At 40.9% G+C, this 18,028-nt stretch overlaps 1 long non-coding RNA gene across 1 annotated transcript; it reads right to left on the reverse strand.

Annotated features, from left to right (window-relative positions):
• Positions 1-5,952: 5,952 nt before the first annotated feature.
• On the reverse strand, positions 5,953-13,900 carry LOC131381564 (uncharacterized). Its single transcript, XR_009210390.1, has 5 exons — positions 13,799-13,900; positions 13,167-13,238; positions 12,582-12,771; positions 10,367-10,486; positions 5,953-6,064 (listed from the first exon to the last, which is right to left on the reverse strand). It is a non-coding gene; the product is annotated as an uncharacterized LOC131381564 (long non-coding RNA).
• Between the last annotated feature and the right edge of the window lie 4,128 nt (positions 13,901-18,028).

Consider the following 18,028-nt stretch of genomic DNA (forward strand, 5'->3'; position numbering starts at 1 on the left):
GCAGTCAAATACTGTTGGTCAAAGCCAAAAAATCTCCTATTCCAGGTTAAATTTTCCTCTGCGCCCAGGTTCTACTAATTAGTAAATCAATAAATGTTTATTGATTCTCTTATATGTCCTGAAGTTATGCTAGAACTCTAGGGTTTGTTGGTCTTTCAATTGTGAAGTATTCAAATCTTATAGTGAAGGTGGTTTGTTGATTTAGAAGGTATTCAAAGAGTGAGATTACATTTGTGAAGCTGTCAAACTAGGGTTTGGTTAGACTTTAGGCTTTGTGGGTTCAGGTACTTGATTTGTCAGTGATTAGGTCTTTTGGGGATTGCCTCATGCAAACAAGACTAACAAGAGATTGTGTATATACTCAACTGAACAAGTTGTTTGTGGCCAACACTTCCTGACCTTCTTAATTTTTTTTAACCTTTGACTACAGTGTCTGGAAATCCTCAGGTTTTCCCAGCCTCCTTTATAGGTAGAGATAGTCATATAACTCAGTTGTAGTCAATAAGATGAAAAGAAGGCCTGCTGAGGACTTCTAGAAAAAACAACTTTCCTAATAAAAGGGAAAAATGAGGCTGATATTACCTCATCTACATATTTCCTGAATGCAGTGGGAGGCTTGGAGCTGTAGCAGCCATCTTGTAAGTATGGGGTAACAAGCACAAGGACAACAAGCCGATATGCCAAGGATGGTGGAATAAAAGATGGATTGAGCTTGGATCCTTGTTGATGTTTTTGAACCACTGTACTGGCCTGGACTGCCTTTTTCCAGATTTCATGTTATGGTAATTAAACGTCTGTTGCTTAAACCTTACTGGTTGAGTTGTTTCTTGTAGCCAAAAAGCATTCCTGACTGATTTGATGTCCAACACCGAACTCCTTCTTTCCTTATGTTTCCTAAACTAATAGTGTTCACTCAGTTTCCCAAGTCAGAATCTTGAGTATCTTTTTCAATTCCTTCCTCTCATTCACCCTGCCCCCTTAAATACAGGGACATTTCTTGCTCATCCTTTTATTTCCAATCCCAAGTACAATCCCTGGTACTCAGAAGACACTCAAACCATGTTTGTTGAACTAAATTAAATTAGAGCGACCAGATATTTCATGTCATAGATTAGCACATGGGTACCAAGTAAAGTGAAGAAGATAACATATTTTATTTAGGCCTTGGTAAGTTCTAAATAAATTCTCTGTCTCTTTGTCAGAGAATGTCTTTCTACTGACTAAAAATCTTTTCTTCTTTAGATTCTATGTTTCTTTCACATAGACATTGTCAGATGAGCATTGTTATATTTTTGTTTTTAGACCCTTGTTTTAAGTTTTTCTATGTTGGAATTCCTCTTTCATGACATTTCTGCCCCTTAAGTCAATATTATTGATTACGCTACAACCAGTATTGCTCTTCCCACTTTTATCCTGGCATTCTGCATCTTTATAATGGCTTCTGGTAATGTCTGTTCCTCTTCTCTTAAATTGGTTGATTGTATTAGTCTTATTCTCAGAATCTTAAGTAGCTTCTGTCTTTCCGTGTACATGGCCAGGATACAATGACAAGTCAAGGAGTTCACTATTTTGTGGTGAAATAAAGAGAACGCCAGATTTTAAGTGAAAAAAAAAAAAAAACCCAGAGTTTGTGTAGCAACTCTCTTGCCTCCTATATGTATGATTTTATCCATTTCAATTACTCCAGTCAGTTCTTTTTCTTTACACATACAATGGGAAGTAGAGTTATACCTATCCTGTCTACCTCACGAAACTGTTGTAATAATCAAGAGCCCTGCTCAATTGGGCTTTTGTTATTTGTCTATTCTGGGGTGCAGTGAATACTACTTGAACAATGTACATTGAGCAGGATTATTATGGAATGAAAAAAGATGAATTCCCAAAGGAAGAAATGTCGGACAAACAATAAATACATGTCCAAAAGAGTTAGCTTCTAGAATCCAGGCATGCTGTGCTATCTCTCATGCTGGAGGAAAGTTGCCAGTTTACTTTTATTTATGTGATGCAAAAGTTAGTGGAAGAAGGGAGGGGATGTTAAATTATTTTCAGAGATATAAAAATCATTGGTAAAGCTTTAAGTTCCATTTAGCTTTTCCCAGGAGGGCCAGACTTAACTTCCAACCTCAGAATCAAAGAGGGATCTAAGCCAGACCTCAGGTAAAGTAAGCAGAACTGAAATAGGACCTTTGTTGTCTTAGTTAACTCAGTCCACTGTAACAAGATAGTATTAAACAGCAGAAATTTATTTCTCACAGTCTAAGCTGAGAAGTCCAAGATCAGGGTCCCAGCAGATTGGGTGCCTAGTGAAGGTTGGTTCACAGATGGCTATTTTCTTCTTGCATCCTGATGTGCGGGGGATAGAGAAAGAGAGACGGAGCAAACTCTTTTGTGTCTTTTCTTACAAGGGTACTAATCCCATAATAAGAGTTCTACCTTAACGACATAATCACCTCCCAAAGGCCCCATCTTCAAGTACTATCACACTGGGGATTAGGGTTGCAACATTTGGGGCTACACAAACATTAAGCATATAGCATTTGTTCAACATTCTCATACTACAATAAACAGAGATTCAAAAAAGGGAAATGAGGGGAATTCCTGAAGGAAGAAATGTTGGACAAACAATAAATACATGTCCAAAAGAGTTAGCTTCTAGAATCCAGACATGCTGTACTATCTCTCATGCTGGAGGAAAGTTGCCAGTTTACTTTTATTTATATGATGCAAAAGTTCGTGGAAGAAGGGAGGGGAGGTTAAATTATTTTCAGAGACATAAAAACCCTTGGTAAAGCTTTAAGTCCCATTTAGCTTTTGCATCCAATCACAGAGCTAATCACTGTAAGATGGGGACCTAGAGCCTAGGTCCCTTGGCTGCTGTTCTGAGAGATCCAGCCATATCACAATCAGTTGTAATGTATTTCCAATTAATTCATTGTTAATAAGAGTTTAGGAACCAAGATTTTTGAATGATTTACTTTTTTGTTTTAACAAAATGAGAGCAAATTCAAGGTTATCCCTACATTCGTGGTAATGTCCTGTACTTATATTTCATTATTTCTGGAAGGGAGGAAAATGTGTTGAGGATTACACTGAACCTTGGATAGGTCCACAGGAGTATTTTGCAGTTATGACCATCAGCTCTGTCTCAACAGGAAAAGTCTAAATACTACAATGTCAGCCCATATGATGTTCAAGAGAGCCTCTGAGAGCCTTTCCTTACGTAACATTTTTTCCTCTAAAGGAAAAAAAGTGACTTCTTTTCCCTGGATACAATGTTGGATTGAGAAAGACTCTATGCCTTTGAACACCACTCAAGAGACATCAGCTACTTTTTTGTCTCCTTTTTTCCATCTGGAGTCTCAGACCTCACTGAATACTTCTGTTACAAACTTCACTAATACCTTTATTTATTTCATAAATATTTAGAGAGCCTATACGTGTCAGACACTAAAAGGTATAGATTACCAAATAAACGGATGTTTTATTAATGTTTTATACTGCTATATTTTAGGTTCCAAAAGCGAGTAAAAATAATTTTTATTTAAAAAATTAGAACAGTAGACTCTGGTGTGCTATTTTCATGATTAGCCTTCTTTGGCAAGCTATGCTGTAGGACACATTAAAGCACTTAGTGGAATAGAATACATTTAAGTGGGTAGTCAATAAATATTGATGATGATGATGATAGCATTTGCAGTGAAAAGTATGAAGTAACCATGGCACCTTGCAATTTGTGGTAAACAATGGCAATTAGATAGCAACTTCTGTTGTTGTTGTCTTCCAGGCAAGTGCCTGAAAACATTAATTAACTGTAGAGATTGCTGCAAAGTTTCTTGGTAACAGGCAGCCTTTAATCAGCCAAGCAGTGGAAATCGGTATTAGCTGGATGTTTAGAATAAAGCATTAATTGTATGAATTACAGTGTTTCATCGTAATTATGTCTCCAAAGAGGAATCCCTTGGGAGAGAAATATCTGTGGAGGCTATTATGGAGAGGTCAGCGTGGTAATGAGGACTGGCCAGGGTCAGTGTGGACTCTAGTGTTTGCTTTAGTCACCATTAAAAAGTATCTGTGCTGAATCATGATGGCATTGGATCTCAGTGGTCCCACGGCTTTTTTTGTTGTTGTTGTTGTCAGTCAGGTACTCTGAGGGCATGGGTAATTGATAACAGGACCTCGAGTCAAGTACAAAGGAAGAATAGCTGCTCTAATAATATTGCCCAGGAACTTGAATCTGTTGCCAAACCTGGGGCTCGTTGTGTTCCCATCTCACATAATTATTTGTTGAAAGGATAGATGAATTCTTGCTTTCCAGATTACTAGGGTAATAGGATCCTTGGCCAGCTTAATAGGCTCAGATTTTATACATAAATCTATAAAATCTTATATAATGTGTCCTGACAGAATTTTTACGAAGTCCATTTTCTTTATTTCTAAATTAGTTTGCACAGGGAGATACTTTAAATCATATGTCAAGTAGAACAAGATAACTTGATATGAATCAGTCCTCCCAAGTCTTGGGCAAGAACCCACCCAGATTTGCATTTTTGGAGTATTTATTTCAGATTAGTGAGAGGTGACAGTGTGCTGGCAGTCCTCACAGTCCTTGCTTGCTCTCGGCACCTCCTCTGCCTGGGCTCCCACTTTAGTGGCACTTGAGGAGCCCTTCAGCCCACGACTGCACTGTGGGAGCCCCTTTCTGGGCTGGACAAGGCAGGAGCTGGCTCCCTCAGCTTGCAGGGAGGTGTGGAGGGAGAGGCGTGAGCGGGAACTGGGGCTGTATGCGGTGCTTGCGGGCCAGCTGGAGTTCCGGGTGAGTGTGGGCTTGGTGGGCCCCTCACTCAGAGCAGCTGGCAGGCCCTGCTGGCCCCGAGCAATGAGGGACTTAGCACATGGGCCAGCGGCTGTGGAGGGTATACTGGGCTCCCCAGCAGTGCCAGCCCACCTGCGCTGCGCTTGATTTCTCACCGGGCCTTAGCTGCCTTCCCACTGGGCAGGGCTGGGGACCTGCAGCCCGCCATACCTGAGCCTCCCACCCCTTCCATGGGCTCCTGTGTGGCCCGAGCCTCCCCGACGAGCACCACCCCCTGCTCCACGGTGCCCAGTCCCATTGACCACCCAAGGGCTGAGGAGTGCAAGTGCACAGCGTGGGACTGGCAGGCAGCTCCACCCGCAGCCCCAGTGCGGGATCCACTGGGTGAAGCCAGCTGGGCTCCTGAGTCTGGTGGAGATGTGGAGAGCCTTTATGTCTAGCTCAAGGATTGTAAATACACCAGTCGGCACTCTGTATCTAGCTCAAGGTTTGTAAACACACCAATCAGCACCCGGTGTCTAGCTCAGGGTCTGTGAATGCACCAATCGACACTCTGTGTCTAGCTGCTCTGGTGGGGCCTTGGAGAACGTTTGTGTCAATACTCTGTATCTAACTGATCTGATGGGGACGTGGAGAACCTTTATGTCTAGCTCAGGGATTGTAAACGCACCAATCAGTACCCTGTCAGAACAGACCACTCAGCTCTACCTATCAGCAGGACGTGGGTGGGGCCGGATAAGAGAATAAAAGCAGGCTGCCCGAGCCAGCAGCGGCAACCTGCTCAGGTCCCTTTCCACACTGTGGAAGCATTGTTCTTTCATTCTTTGCAATAAATCTTGCCACTGCTCACTCTTTGGGTCCACACTGCTTTTATGAGCTGTAACACTCACCGCGAAGGTCTGTAGCTTCACTCCTGAAGCCAGCAAGACCATGAGCCCACCAGGAGGAATGAACAACTCCAGACGCGCTGCCTTAAGAGCTGTAACACTCACCACGAGGGTCCGTGGCTTCATTCTTGAAGTCAGTGAGACCAAGATCCCACCAATTCCGGACACATTAGGACTTGAATAAAGATGTGAAACATTATCATTATTGTTGTTGTTACTTGCCACATCTGCCTACTGAGGGAGGTGCAGCCAGGGCAGGAAATGATAAACTTTGTTGGGGGTAGGGCTGGATCTGGGCTGAAGTCTGTGTTGGCATAGAGTCAACTCACTGGGTTGAGAAGATGATGTAAGTGGGTCCAGGATTCTACCAGCGGAGAAGGGAAGAATGACCAGACACAAATTATATCACAGTAATTTTTTCCCCTAGAAAAAACCATTATTTTATAGTTATGTCATGCTTTGCAATAGCTTAGATGCCCAGACCTAACTTAAATGGCTCCAACAGCTGCCTGGAGAAGGCAGCTAATCTTCACAACCTTTCAAAGGGGCAGCTTTTTACTCCTTTTCACAGATGATAATAGACAAGGCACTTTACCAAAGCTTTGCATGAATGATGATCTCATTAAATCCCCAAAACAACGCTGTTAGGTAGATTGTATTACTATCTCCATTTCACACATGAGAAAACTTAGGCTTAGAGATGCATGTAAATTGCCTAAAGATTCACAGGCACCCCAAGCAGTCCTCCCTGAGAACCCATGTTATCATGCTGACCCTTTGTTGACCAGATGAAGGAATGAGGCTCAGAGAGGTTCAGCAAATTACTCAATGTCACAGAGTAAGTAGCAGAGTTAGGATAAAACTTAGGTCAACTATTTCTAAGTCTAATGTCATGGTGTTACACCTTTTCTCATCCCTATAAACTTGAAGAATAAAATTTATCAACGGAGTGCAACGGTGGTGTATTTATCATTTGAAACAGCCCCCTAAGTCAGTCTGATACACATAATTTCCATTTATATTCTCTAGAAAGTAGAAACAGGCAAACCCTATGTGCTAATGCTTTCTTGGGAGGTGCAATTCCAGGATAACAAAAGTAAGGAAAGAAGGGGCATGGGGCATGGAGGGAGGATAAGTAGATATAAGGTGACCACACCTTCATGAGAAAACAACCAGGTGCTCAGTCATGTAGTATGCCTCCAGCCAAGCCATAGAAAACCCACAGCACCTCAAAGAAAGGAAGTAAGAAGAATTTTTCTGACAGCTTTTTCCCGTTTTCTGTCTCTTAACATTTGCCCCATAGGGCACTGGCTCCCTTGCAGTTCTGGTTTTGTATCTGGACTCTGTGGGCAGCTTCTGTGGACCTGGATGGGTTGAGGTGGGCACCTGAGCTGCTGTTGCTCCTGCCAGAATCTGGCCTTCACCCCGGGCAAGGCTAAGACAGCTATCAAGGGTAGAAGATGAAGTGGCTGTGGGCCTAGGAGGCCGACAAAGCTAAAATGATCTGTAAGATGTGTAAGCCGTGTCTCTGTCCTCTGACACCCGGCTCTCATGCTGCAGTAGTGGGTCTTCAGTTTTGTAAGACCAAGATGCCCCTACTTTTTTCTCTGACATGGGAGATACAAATCACTTGGTCATGGAATCCACATAAGTCGCAACCTCCTAAAGACACTTAAAGAGGGTTAATGAACTAAGCCACAATTCCTACTGCTGTAGCTGATCTCAATAATATAACTGATATTCTCATTTTAGATTTCTTGTCTCTCCAGGAAAGTGCATTTGCTGGTCTTGGTTGCTAGCCTGGTAGGAATTCCAGTTTCATCATCACTAAGTGGTCCGAGTCCTTAGTGGCTTTGTCTGTGGTCTATAATAGTTATTAGCAAACAATATAAGTATTAAAGGATACCCTGCGATTCCTCTGGGTTTGAGACATAACCCTTTCTATTCTATTATGGAGTAGACATCCCAACTCCTCATGGTAATCAGTATTGATTACCTCAGCAAGAAGTAACTTTTTCTTTGCCTGCTTGTTCATGGGCATGAGTCCAAAGTGGCCAGGTGGTAATGGTTATTGTTTTCAATTCAGTGGAATCCTTATTGTGTCACTTGGTTGAAGTGTTCTTCACCTGTTCCCATCCCCCATTTCAAATAAGAACTAGGGACTCTCTCGGTGGGGCTTAACTTTTCAGGACAAGAAAGATAAATTCTGCTAGGAAGAGTAAGGGTGAGGGGAGCTACATCCACTTTCACCCATTGGTTCCTAGATTCATGTAGTTTAGCTGTTGGAGACACAGTACCATATATGGGCCTTTGATTCAGGGTATATGCAGTTGACCCTTGAACAACATGGGTTTGGGCTGCTTGGGTCCCCTTATATGTGGATTTTCTTCCACCTCTGCCACCCCTGAGATAGCAAGACCAACCTCTTCTCTTCCTCCTCCTCTTCAGCCTACTCAATGAGAAGATGATGAAGATGGAGACCTTTATAATGATCCACTCACACTTAATGAATAGTAAATATATTTTCTCTTCTTTATGATTTTCTTAGTAACATTTTCATTTCCCTAGCTTATTTTATTGTACCAATAGAGTATATAATACATATAACACAAAAACATGTGTTAATTGACTGCTTATGTTATTGGTAAGGTTTCTGGTCAAGAGTAGTTTATCAATAGTCAAGTTTTTGGAAAGTCAAAAGTTATACACAAATTTTCAACTGTGTGGGGTCAGTGCAATTAACCCCTACATTGTTCAAGGATCAACTATATTATATCCTGGATAACAGTGCCCCAACCCTATAAAATGTTATTCCCAAGCAGACTCTTCAACTGAGTCTTCAGTAAGCTCCTCCATTGTTCTGTCAGGCTGGCTGTTTCTGGTAATGGGGTAGATAGTAGGACCAGGAAATCCTATGGTCATGGGCCCATGGTTGTGCCTCCTTAAGATGAGAGGTTTGAGAAAATATAATGCAGAGTGCCATGTGGAGATTAGGCATCCTACAAACTCCCAGTTGCTGGAGCTGGCAGAGGCAATGAAGGCAGGGAAGGTGATATGAAATAGGTATGGATTCTGATAAAGATGAGCTTCCGTCCCCTTAAGGTGGAGATGTCCAATGATGAATGGTGTCATATCGAGGGCTGTGTGTTGGTCTCTGCACTGAGGGGTTGAGCACTCAGCAGTGGCAGTTGCTGGCTTAGACTTGATGGAAGGGAATCTATGTTGTTGGTCCCGGTAGACCTGCCATCCCTGCTGCCATAGTTTCTTGGTTCAAGGGCCTCTTGAGGCATCCTTCAGAGGTTGGCTGACTTCCATAAAATGTGTGATTTCATTCATCTGATGTTTGAGTTCCTCTTCTGCAGTAGATAATTTCTGGTAAGCATTCATGTGAGACACAAACATCCACATTTTGTGAACACTCCCATAAATCCATCCATCTTTCAGACTTATTGCCTTCAGTGCTCTGAAAATTCAGCCAAGGCATTTGTTGATGTCTAAGTGCCTGTTTAATCCATATCTCAGGCTAACTCTCTAATCAAGTTTACAGCTTGGAAATATCCCCACTGTGAGAATCTCTCCTCATCAGTGTTTTCTGGGGCATCTCTGAGTGGGGCTGTATTGTGGTGGTGGTACATTTCTAGCTAGCACCAACATAACTGTGAATTGGGCCTAAGTCTTTTCTTCTTCTGATGTTTGTTTACAGAAAACTCTTCATGAAGCCATAGGTATGGATGGAAGAAAATGCACCAGTCCAACAGCAGTAGGAGCCTGGGTATCCTATGCATTTGAGTATCTCACATGTTCTGGACCTGCGTAAACCTAGTCCCCAAGTACCACAGATGTTGTGACTTACTGATTCACCCAGCTCATCAAGCCTACCTCTGGTTGTTTTGTCACATGGTGTTCCATGTGGGTGCCCAGTCTCCAGCTAGTAGCATGTCAAGAACTGTTTTTCAAACTGAGAGTAGTTCTCTGACAGAGGTCATGGTCTTGGTCCAGAGCCATAGGGATCTGCACTGCAGTGTCTAGGGGTGCAACCCTGCTACCCCTCATCCCTTTCTGGATTATCCTGTGTTTATAACTGGCTTGCTCCTCTGAACATAATGTCATCACTGCACATGACATCACTATAAATTATTGGAAAGGTCCGGGGCCCTTTGTTTGTGACCATTTAGAGAGTACTGACATTTTATTTTAGAGCCATTTGGTCAAGCCCATCAAATAAATTAACATATACATTTCATTTGGAGGAAACAACATGTTTGCATCTCAATACAGACAGAAAAGGGGAATGAGGACTGAGAAAGAGAGAAAGAGGAAGATCATTTTGCAGTTCATCAAGATGTAATAATACCCCTTATAATGCTCTTAATCTGAGAAGGCTGGGGTAAGAAAATGCGTTAGAGGAAAATTATTAGCTTAGCAGACAGATGATGTAGAGGCAGATCTTTACTATAGACTGATGTCAGTGGTCACACATGTTAAGATCCTGTTTGGGCCGGGAACTGTGAGTGGTGCACTTACTTTGTTCAGTGCATTCTGCCTCATTGTGAGTGTGCACGGCATTTCTTTATTAGAGGCTGTGTGATCCCCAATGCTGCCACCCCCTTCCCATCCAGTTCTGGAGCATCTCCCTCCCAGATATACTCTCTTCACCTTGATATACCTTGCTTCCCGCAGAGCCGTCTTCTTTCCATGACCCCAACCCTAATCCCCAATGCCCACTCCTTCTTTTTGGCCCTTGGTGTCAGTCATTGAACTGCATTTGGTTTTCCCCAGGATGAATCTGGAATAAGAAAAGATGAATTGAAATGATGCTCATTGGTCCAGCCTCAGGAGCAAGTATCTACACTACCATTATATCTTTTATAATGTCAACACACTTCCTGGGTGTTTTTATGGAGAGGCAGCATAGTATAATGACTAAATTAATGAGTACTGAAACTGGATTGCCTGGTCCCAAGTCCCAGTTCTATTGCTTAGCTCTGTGACCTGGCACAAGCCTTTAACTTCTCTGTTTCTCAGTTTTCTTATCTATAAAATGAGGAAAATATTTTATATATGTTTATATATGTTATTCTATAACATTTATATTATATTGTGGGATTTTGTGAAGATTAATAACTTAATGTCTAGAAACTACTTAGAAGAGTGCCTGACATACCCTAAGTGCCTTATAGGTTTGCTATTCTTTCTTCTTATTATTATTATGCTAAAAATCAATATGTTTTTCTCTTTTCCCAGTCGCATTTCAAAAAAGATACTGTTTTGCTATCTCACATGGTTTGAAGCCAGGCTTCAGAAAGCAAGGGGATATAAACCATGCCCAAAATTGGAGGTGGAGGGGAGAAAACAAATCTAATTAATAGAAAAATCAGTGGCAAGCTCATATGTAAAGTAATAGGAGAGACTAGAACACCTTGTTAGGCCTGGAATGTGAAGACATCATAATTTTCCTAAGAGCACTAATGAAGCTGGATAGCCAAGGGTGGACATAAAAATGATTTATTCTGGTGAGCTTGATCATGACTGCATTAATCATTTGAATACTTAATGATTTACACATTTGGAGAAAGGAAGGCTGGGAGGTCTTAGAATACTGTTAGATTCTTCTCAAATTTTTTATCATTATTTGTTATTTCCATTTTTAAGTGAAGGAAAAAGTTAAGTTACTTTTTTATTTTTGAAGATAATGTGGTTGGTATATTGCAATGTTTTTACATTATGATTTTCATAACAAGTTAACAAACACCAAGAGGGAAAATTTTCCTTCACTTCATGCACTTAGAAGAAAATTAGAGTTTTATTTTGCAGTTTTATTTAAAGAGGAATTAAAATTCAAGAATAAGCTCAGTATGTTGCTATAGATGGAGAGAGGACTGAGGATCAATTAACTGAATTTCATGAGTCCATGGTGCTGAAGATGGTTCATTATTACACGCATTCAGATGTCCTCCCATAGACAGACACGTACTAAGAGCAAAATAACTTATTTATTTATTTTTAAAAGGCCTCTGTTCAAATAAAGTTTTAAATTTCAAAAGGAAGGAAAAAGCAAAGCGGTTTGATATTGACTTTTAGTAAGTACTTAAATGTTTGTTTGATATTTCAATTAGGTTAAGCTATATTAACTCGTTATAGATCACGCGTATAAATGATTGCAATGATTCTTTCTCGTATACATGTCCCTTTGCAAAGGGGCTCTGCAGCTCCTTCTTCAGGAAGTGGAATCTATCTCCCCACTCTTCGAATATGAGCTGGTCTTGCAATTTGTTTGACTAATGAAATACAGTGGAAGTAATACTGCTCCAGTTTCAAGCCTAGACCATATGAAGCCTTCCTTACTTCAGTCCCTTTTGGAACCCCCTAGCCACCATGAAAAGCCAGCTGGCTTCTGTTCAAATAAAGTTTTGAATTTCAAAAGTAAGGAAAAAGCAAAGCCATTTCATAGAGTACTGACTTTAGTAAGTACTTAAATGTTTGTTTGATATTTCTATTAGGTCAAGATATATTAACTTGATGTAGATCATGCATAATGTAAAACATGGCTTCATAATGTAAAAAGATGGCTTTTTGTGGGGGCTAGGGGGTTCCAAAAGGGACTGAAGTAGGAAGGGAATCAGAGGCTCACTAAATACCACAAGGCCCAGCTGCCCTGGTGACAGGTAGCTATCTGCCAGATATATGATTGGGATCATCCTCGCCGGGGCTACCCAGAGAAGCAGAGCTGCCTAAATCTGACTTGCAGCTGCAAAAGCAAGTCTAGCCAATGTCAGAAGAACCATCCAGTTGAGCCCAGGCCAAACTGCCAACCTGCAGAATAAGTAAATGGAAGTTGGTATCTGGCTTGGAAGAAGAGCTAACATTTTCTGAGTGCTTACCATGTGGCTCTATTCAAAGCGTTTTGCCGTTATTGACACAATCCTGATAATGACCCCGCGATAGGGTTGCAGGTGAAGAAATTAGCCCCTGCTCACTGATAATGAGGTAAAGACCAAGGTAGACACAGCCAAATTTCTTTGCAGACTTTCTCAGCTGAGATTTCTCTAGAGTCAGGCTGGCAAACTTGTCCTGTAAACAACCAGATAGCAAGTATTTTAGGTTTTGGAGGCCGTGTAATCTCTATCACAACTATTCAAACTTGCCTTTGCAGTGTGAAAGTAATCATACATAATATGTAAGCAAATGAGCCCAGGGTTCCAATAAACCAGGTGGTGGGCTGGATTGAGCCTGTAGATTTGCTTTTCTCACCCCACTGTAGAAATGAAGCACTAATGACATAAGACACCCCATTGAATGTAATAAATTAACCTATCTCCTATGCATCTAGCATGGTATCTAAGTCTGTATCATACTTTAGAGAATTGATGAAACAGTCACACAAGCCATTTTCAGAAGGCTTTAATTCTCCTGTAGAACTTCAGTTGAGAAAGGCATGGATGCCAGTTTCATCTTAAATATGGTACCTTTTGTGATGTGGGTGAGCAATGGATGATCTGTTTTCGTGTCCATTTCCATTGGGAGGAAGAGATCCAGTCCTAGGAGAACAAGGAAGAGGCTTTTCTAGAGACCCAACGAATTTCTCCTGGTGCCTCAGCTGGAATGTGTCACATACTCATTTCTGAGCCAAGTCATAGCAAGAGGACTGGATTGCTCTGGCTGGCTGGGACTAATTAGTTCCCACTCGTGGAATTGCAGTTGGATCAATAGTTACTTAACTGCTAATCAACACAATTTTTAATTTTTCCTCTCACTTGAATGATAATTCAAAATAATTTTCTGTTAAAACTCTGAGTGTATTTCTCCACTGTCTTCCTGCATCCAGTAGTGTTCTTATGAAGTCTAATGTTAATCTAATGTTTGTTATTTTGAAGTGTAATTTTTAAAGATTTTGGATGTTAACAAAATTTCTGTGTTTATTCCTATTGTCAAATTTTATTATGATTTGACTAGGAGTGGGTCTTTTTTTTACGTTTATCTTGCTCAATAATCAGTGGGTTCTCTGTACATGTGAACTCATGTCATTCTTTGGCTCAGGAAAATTTTTCTACCATTATTTATTTAAAATATTTCCATTCTTCAATTTTGTCTTTCTTACCTTTGAACTTCTATGATATGGATATTAGGCCTCCTCTTATCTTTTCTCCTTGTCTTGAACTGCTGTTATGGGTTGAATTGCTGGACCTTAATCCAGCATGACTAGTGTTCTTATAAAAAGAAGAAATTTGGACACAGACACACATACAAGGAGAGCACCATGTGAACATGGAAGCAGAGGTCAGAGTGGTGCATTTACAAACCAAGGAATGCCAGAGGTTTCCAGCAAACCACCAGAAGCTAGGAGAAAGGCATGGAACAAGATTCTCCCTCACAGCCCTCAGATGGAGGCAATCCTGCCAACGCTTTGATCTTGGGCTTTTAGCATCCAGAACTGATACAATAAATTTCTGTTGTTTAAGCCACCCAGTTACTGCAGTGCTAGGAAGCCAATAAAATGGTGTTTACATTCTTCATTTAATTTTCTGTTTCGCTGTGATCCAGAAGAATTAGCCCTCTTAGCTCATTAATTTGTTCTACAACTGTTCTCAGCCATTTATATTTTCATTTTCAATACTTATTTAATGAATACAACAATTTTTTCCTGTATCAGCCTTTTTTTCCTTTGAGATGTATTAGATAAGATTATATTTAGCTGCAGGTAACATAAATTACCACCAACTGTAGCTTAAACATGTAATGGGTTCATTTTTGTTGTGAGTTAAAAAGTCTAGGAAGGAGCATCCAGGGCTGTCATCCAGAGACCAGGTTCCTTCCATCTTTTCACGCTACCATTCTGAGCACATGCACCTCATCCTCAGGTATGCAAGATGGCTGCTGCACCTCTTAGCACTGGGTATACATTTCAGGCCAGAGAAAGGAGACAAAATAAAAAAAATTGATGTCTATATTAGTATAACTGGTGCGTATGACAAAAATCCAAAATTATAGTGATGCAAAGCTTATGTAGTTCTTATATTAATGAAATCTGGGGAGCTGACATCCTACCACATGACATCAGGGGCCTATGCATCTCTTATGTTTTTGTTCTGTCATTCAAAACCTGTAGTTCTTTCAATATAATTCAACTTGGTTGCTCAAGATCCAACCATCATTTCTTTATCTGAGCAAGCAAAAAAGTGGAAGAAGAGGAGGGGATAAACGGTGCCTTTATAGTTTCATCTTGGAAGTTGTCCACCACACATTTGATTATGCCACCACACATTTGATTACTGCCCAGAACTTGGTCATGTAGTTACACTTAGCCACTTAGGGGGCTGCAAGGGTAAATGTAGTCTATATTTTTTCTCACTTGGGTGGCCATAGGTCTGGCTAAAATTAAGGGTTCCAAAATGAATGCAGAAAAGAAAAATGAATATGAGGAGACAACCAGCAGGTTTTGCTATAATTAGGAAAGGAAATGCCCAGAAATACTCAGCAGACTTCTTCTGTCTCACTGGCCAGATCTATATCCTCTCGTATGCTTGAGCAGTAGAGTTCTGGTCAATCAATCAATCAATCAATGAAGGTTCTGGTAGTAAGGAAGAAAAAGAGAATGGATATTGGGTAGATGTCTAGCAAAGTCTGCCACACTTGTATACAAGCTCCTCAACTTGTGGAGAGATGTTCCCTTCATGATATTTATTTTTCTTTTTAATTTTTTGGGTATTTTAAATTGATATACTATAGTTGTACATATTTTTGGGGTACATGTGATATGTTGATGCATGTATACAATGTGAAATGACCAAATCAGAGTATTGAAATATCCATCACCTCAAACACTATCTTTTCTTTATTTTATTTTATTTTTATTATTATACTTTAAGTTCTAGGGTACATGTGCACAATGTGCAGGTTTGTTACATATGTATACATGTGCCATGTTGGTGTGCTGCACCCGTTAACTCGTCATTTACATTAGGTATACCTCCTAATGCTATCCCTCCCCACTCCCCGCCACCCCACGACAGGCCCTGGTGAAACATTTTTCTTTGTGTTTGGAACATTACAATCCTTCTCTTCTAGCTACTTTGAAATATAGAACAAATTATTTTTTAGTATAATTTTTCCGCTGTATGATTAAATACTGGAACTTATTTTTTCTATCTAATGGTATTTTCATACCCACTAACGAACTTATTGCTGATTCTCAGTTATACAACCCCTCCTCTTTTAGTTGGTATGCTAATTTCTGAATGTGGGATTCCTTTGGCGTGTCTATGAATGTTGAATCTACTTACCACAGACTGCCTACAGTGATTTCAGGGCAGAAGGACTGTCTGTAAGGCAACTTGGCCTGGTCTTCTGGGTGTGGAGAATTCACCCTCCAATCCTGGTTTTGCCCAAGAGCCCATGCATACTGCGCAACCTGGGGGCTAATGACTCCACTAGTCTACAACCTGCCCATCAGGGAGAAGGAGTGACCTCTTGGATGGTCATTTGTTGGTGCTTGGACAAATCTTCCCAAGAGTTCATCTCTAGGGTCCCTTAGAGTCCTCTTTATTTCCTACCACAGAACTTGGGGCATCCCTGCAACAGTTACCACCTTTTGCAGAAGTTCTCTAATATACAGATTTGGGGCATTGTTTTTGATTTTAAATTTGCTCCCATTTGTGTTCTATATACAGATATTTCTCTTAATTTCTAGTCCTCTGAGAGTATCTCTATTGTAGATAAAACAACAACAAAAGATTTTCTGTCATCTCTCGGATTAGGGGCAGACCTGCCTGTGTACTCAGCCCAGTCACCCTCTTGGTTCAATCCTTCATTATAATTCTCTACTGTACATCTGACAATAAGAGGTTAAATATAACGCTGATGTCATAATGAGTGTATTTGTTTCCTTTGGCTACTATAACAAATGACCACAAACATGGTGGCTTGAAATAGTAGAAATTTATTTTCTCACAGTTTTGATGGCCAGAGTCTGAAATCCAATCTGCAAAGTCGAGGGGAGAACCCTTCCTTTCCTCTCCCAGCTTCTGGTGGCTCCAGGAGTTCCTTGGTTGTGGCTGCATCACAACAATCTCTGTCTTCACATGGCTTTCCACTCTTTGTCTTCTCTTCTCCTTTTATAAGGCCTTTTGTCACTGGATTTAGGGTTTACTTGGATAATGCTATCTGCAAAGACTCTTTTCCAAATAATGTCACATTCATAGGGTCTGGGTATTAGGATATGAATATATCATGTTTGGGGCTGTAATTCAACCTACTACAAGGGGCTACCTGCAGGAAAATAAGTTGAACATTTGGCAAGTAAAGTTAAAAATACTCTTGTGTTGTAAATGACAGCATGAAGTATCTCCTGGAGTAGGTAAACATTAACATTATATATCACAGAATGAATACCAGCTCCCACGCATTCTTTAAAACTCTCTGCAAATTCTCTCACTTTGTTACCTTATCTGTAGAGGTAGCTTATAAAAAAGCAAAACAAAAAAAACTGACTTTCCAGAAATCTTTAACTGTCACTATTTGTAGTACCCTTATATTCTGAGAAGACTGAAGACTAGATCATAGCAATCAAATAAGTTGTTCCTTTCCTTACGTGGACTCTAAATCCTGTACCAGCATTCACTCAGCGATTATACATGATTTCCTCTTGTGAGGCTAGAGAGAAAGCCATAGAAAGAATTGACCAATAGTGAACCCATGTTGGCCCTTTGCACTACAGGTGACTCCATCACAAGTAACACTTTTCAAATTCATGCCCAGCTGCTATTCTCCCGCAGTAGCTGATTCCCTCAGCAGCAGGCTCTCTGGGGCTCTGGTTTAACCTAGCTTGGGGGTCATTTCTGTCTCTTACAAGAGGCAGTCGCATCTTGCTATGAAAACTTCTTTCAAATAGTCTAGATCCTCTGCTCTCCTCAAATACTATCTATGGGATGCTTTTATTCCCCCACCTGGGGACATCTTGCAGGTAGATGGAAATAGGTGTGACTGGACTTTTCTGAGGCAGATTTGTCAGTCATCTAGTGTTCATAGGTAGTGCTGATAAGAAAATTTTCCCAAGGATGTGCAGGGTCCCTTGGGGAACAGGGAAACTGGGTTTGGAGTGGTCTGAACACTGGGCAGTGTCTGGCATTTCTGGCCCAACACCAGGACTAGTGCCTTCTGATTTCCACCACTCCAAAAGTGGTAAAGGTGCTGCGGAACTGAAGATGGGTTGTTTCTGATTAAAGAACCCACTTTAGCAAGAGTTTGTGATGCTCCACTTTCTCCTCTCTGGGACACCACTGGGCAGAGGTGAGGTACGCCACAGGGACTATGAAGGCTGACATTAGATAAG

Source organism: Hylobates moloch, unplaced genomic scaffold (genome assembly GCF_009828535.3).
Source record: "Hylobates moloch isolate HMO894 unplaced genomic scaffold, HMol_V3 SCAFFOLD_2, whole genome shotgun sequence".
NCBI classification, from domain to species: domain Eukaryota; kingdom Metazoa; phylum Chordata; class Mammalia; order Primates; family Hylobatidae; genus Hylobates; species Hylobates moloch.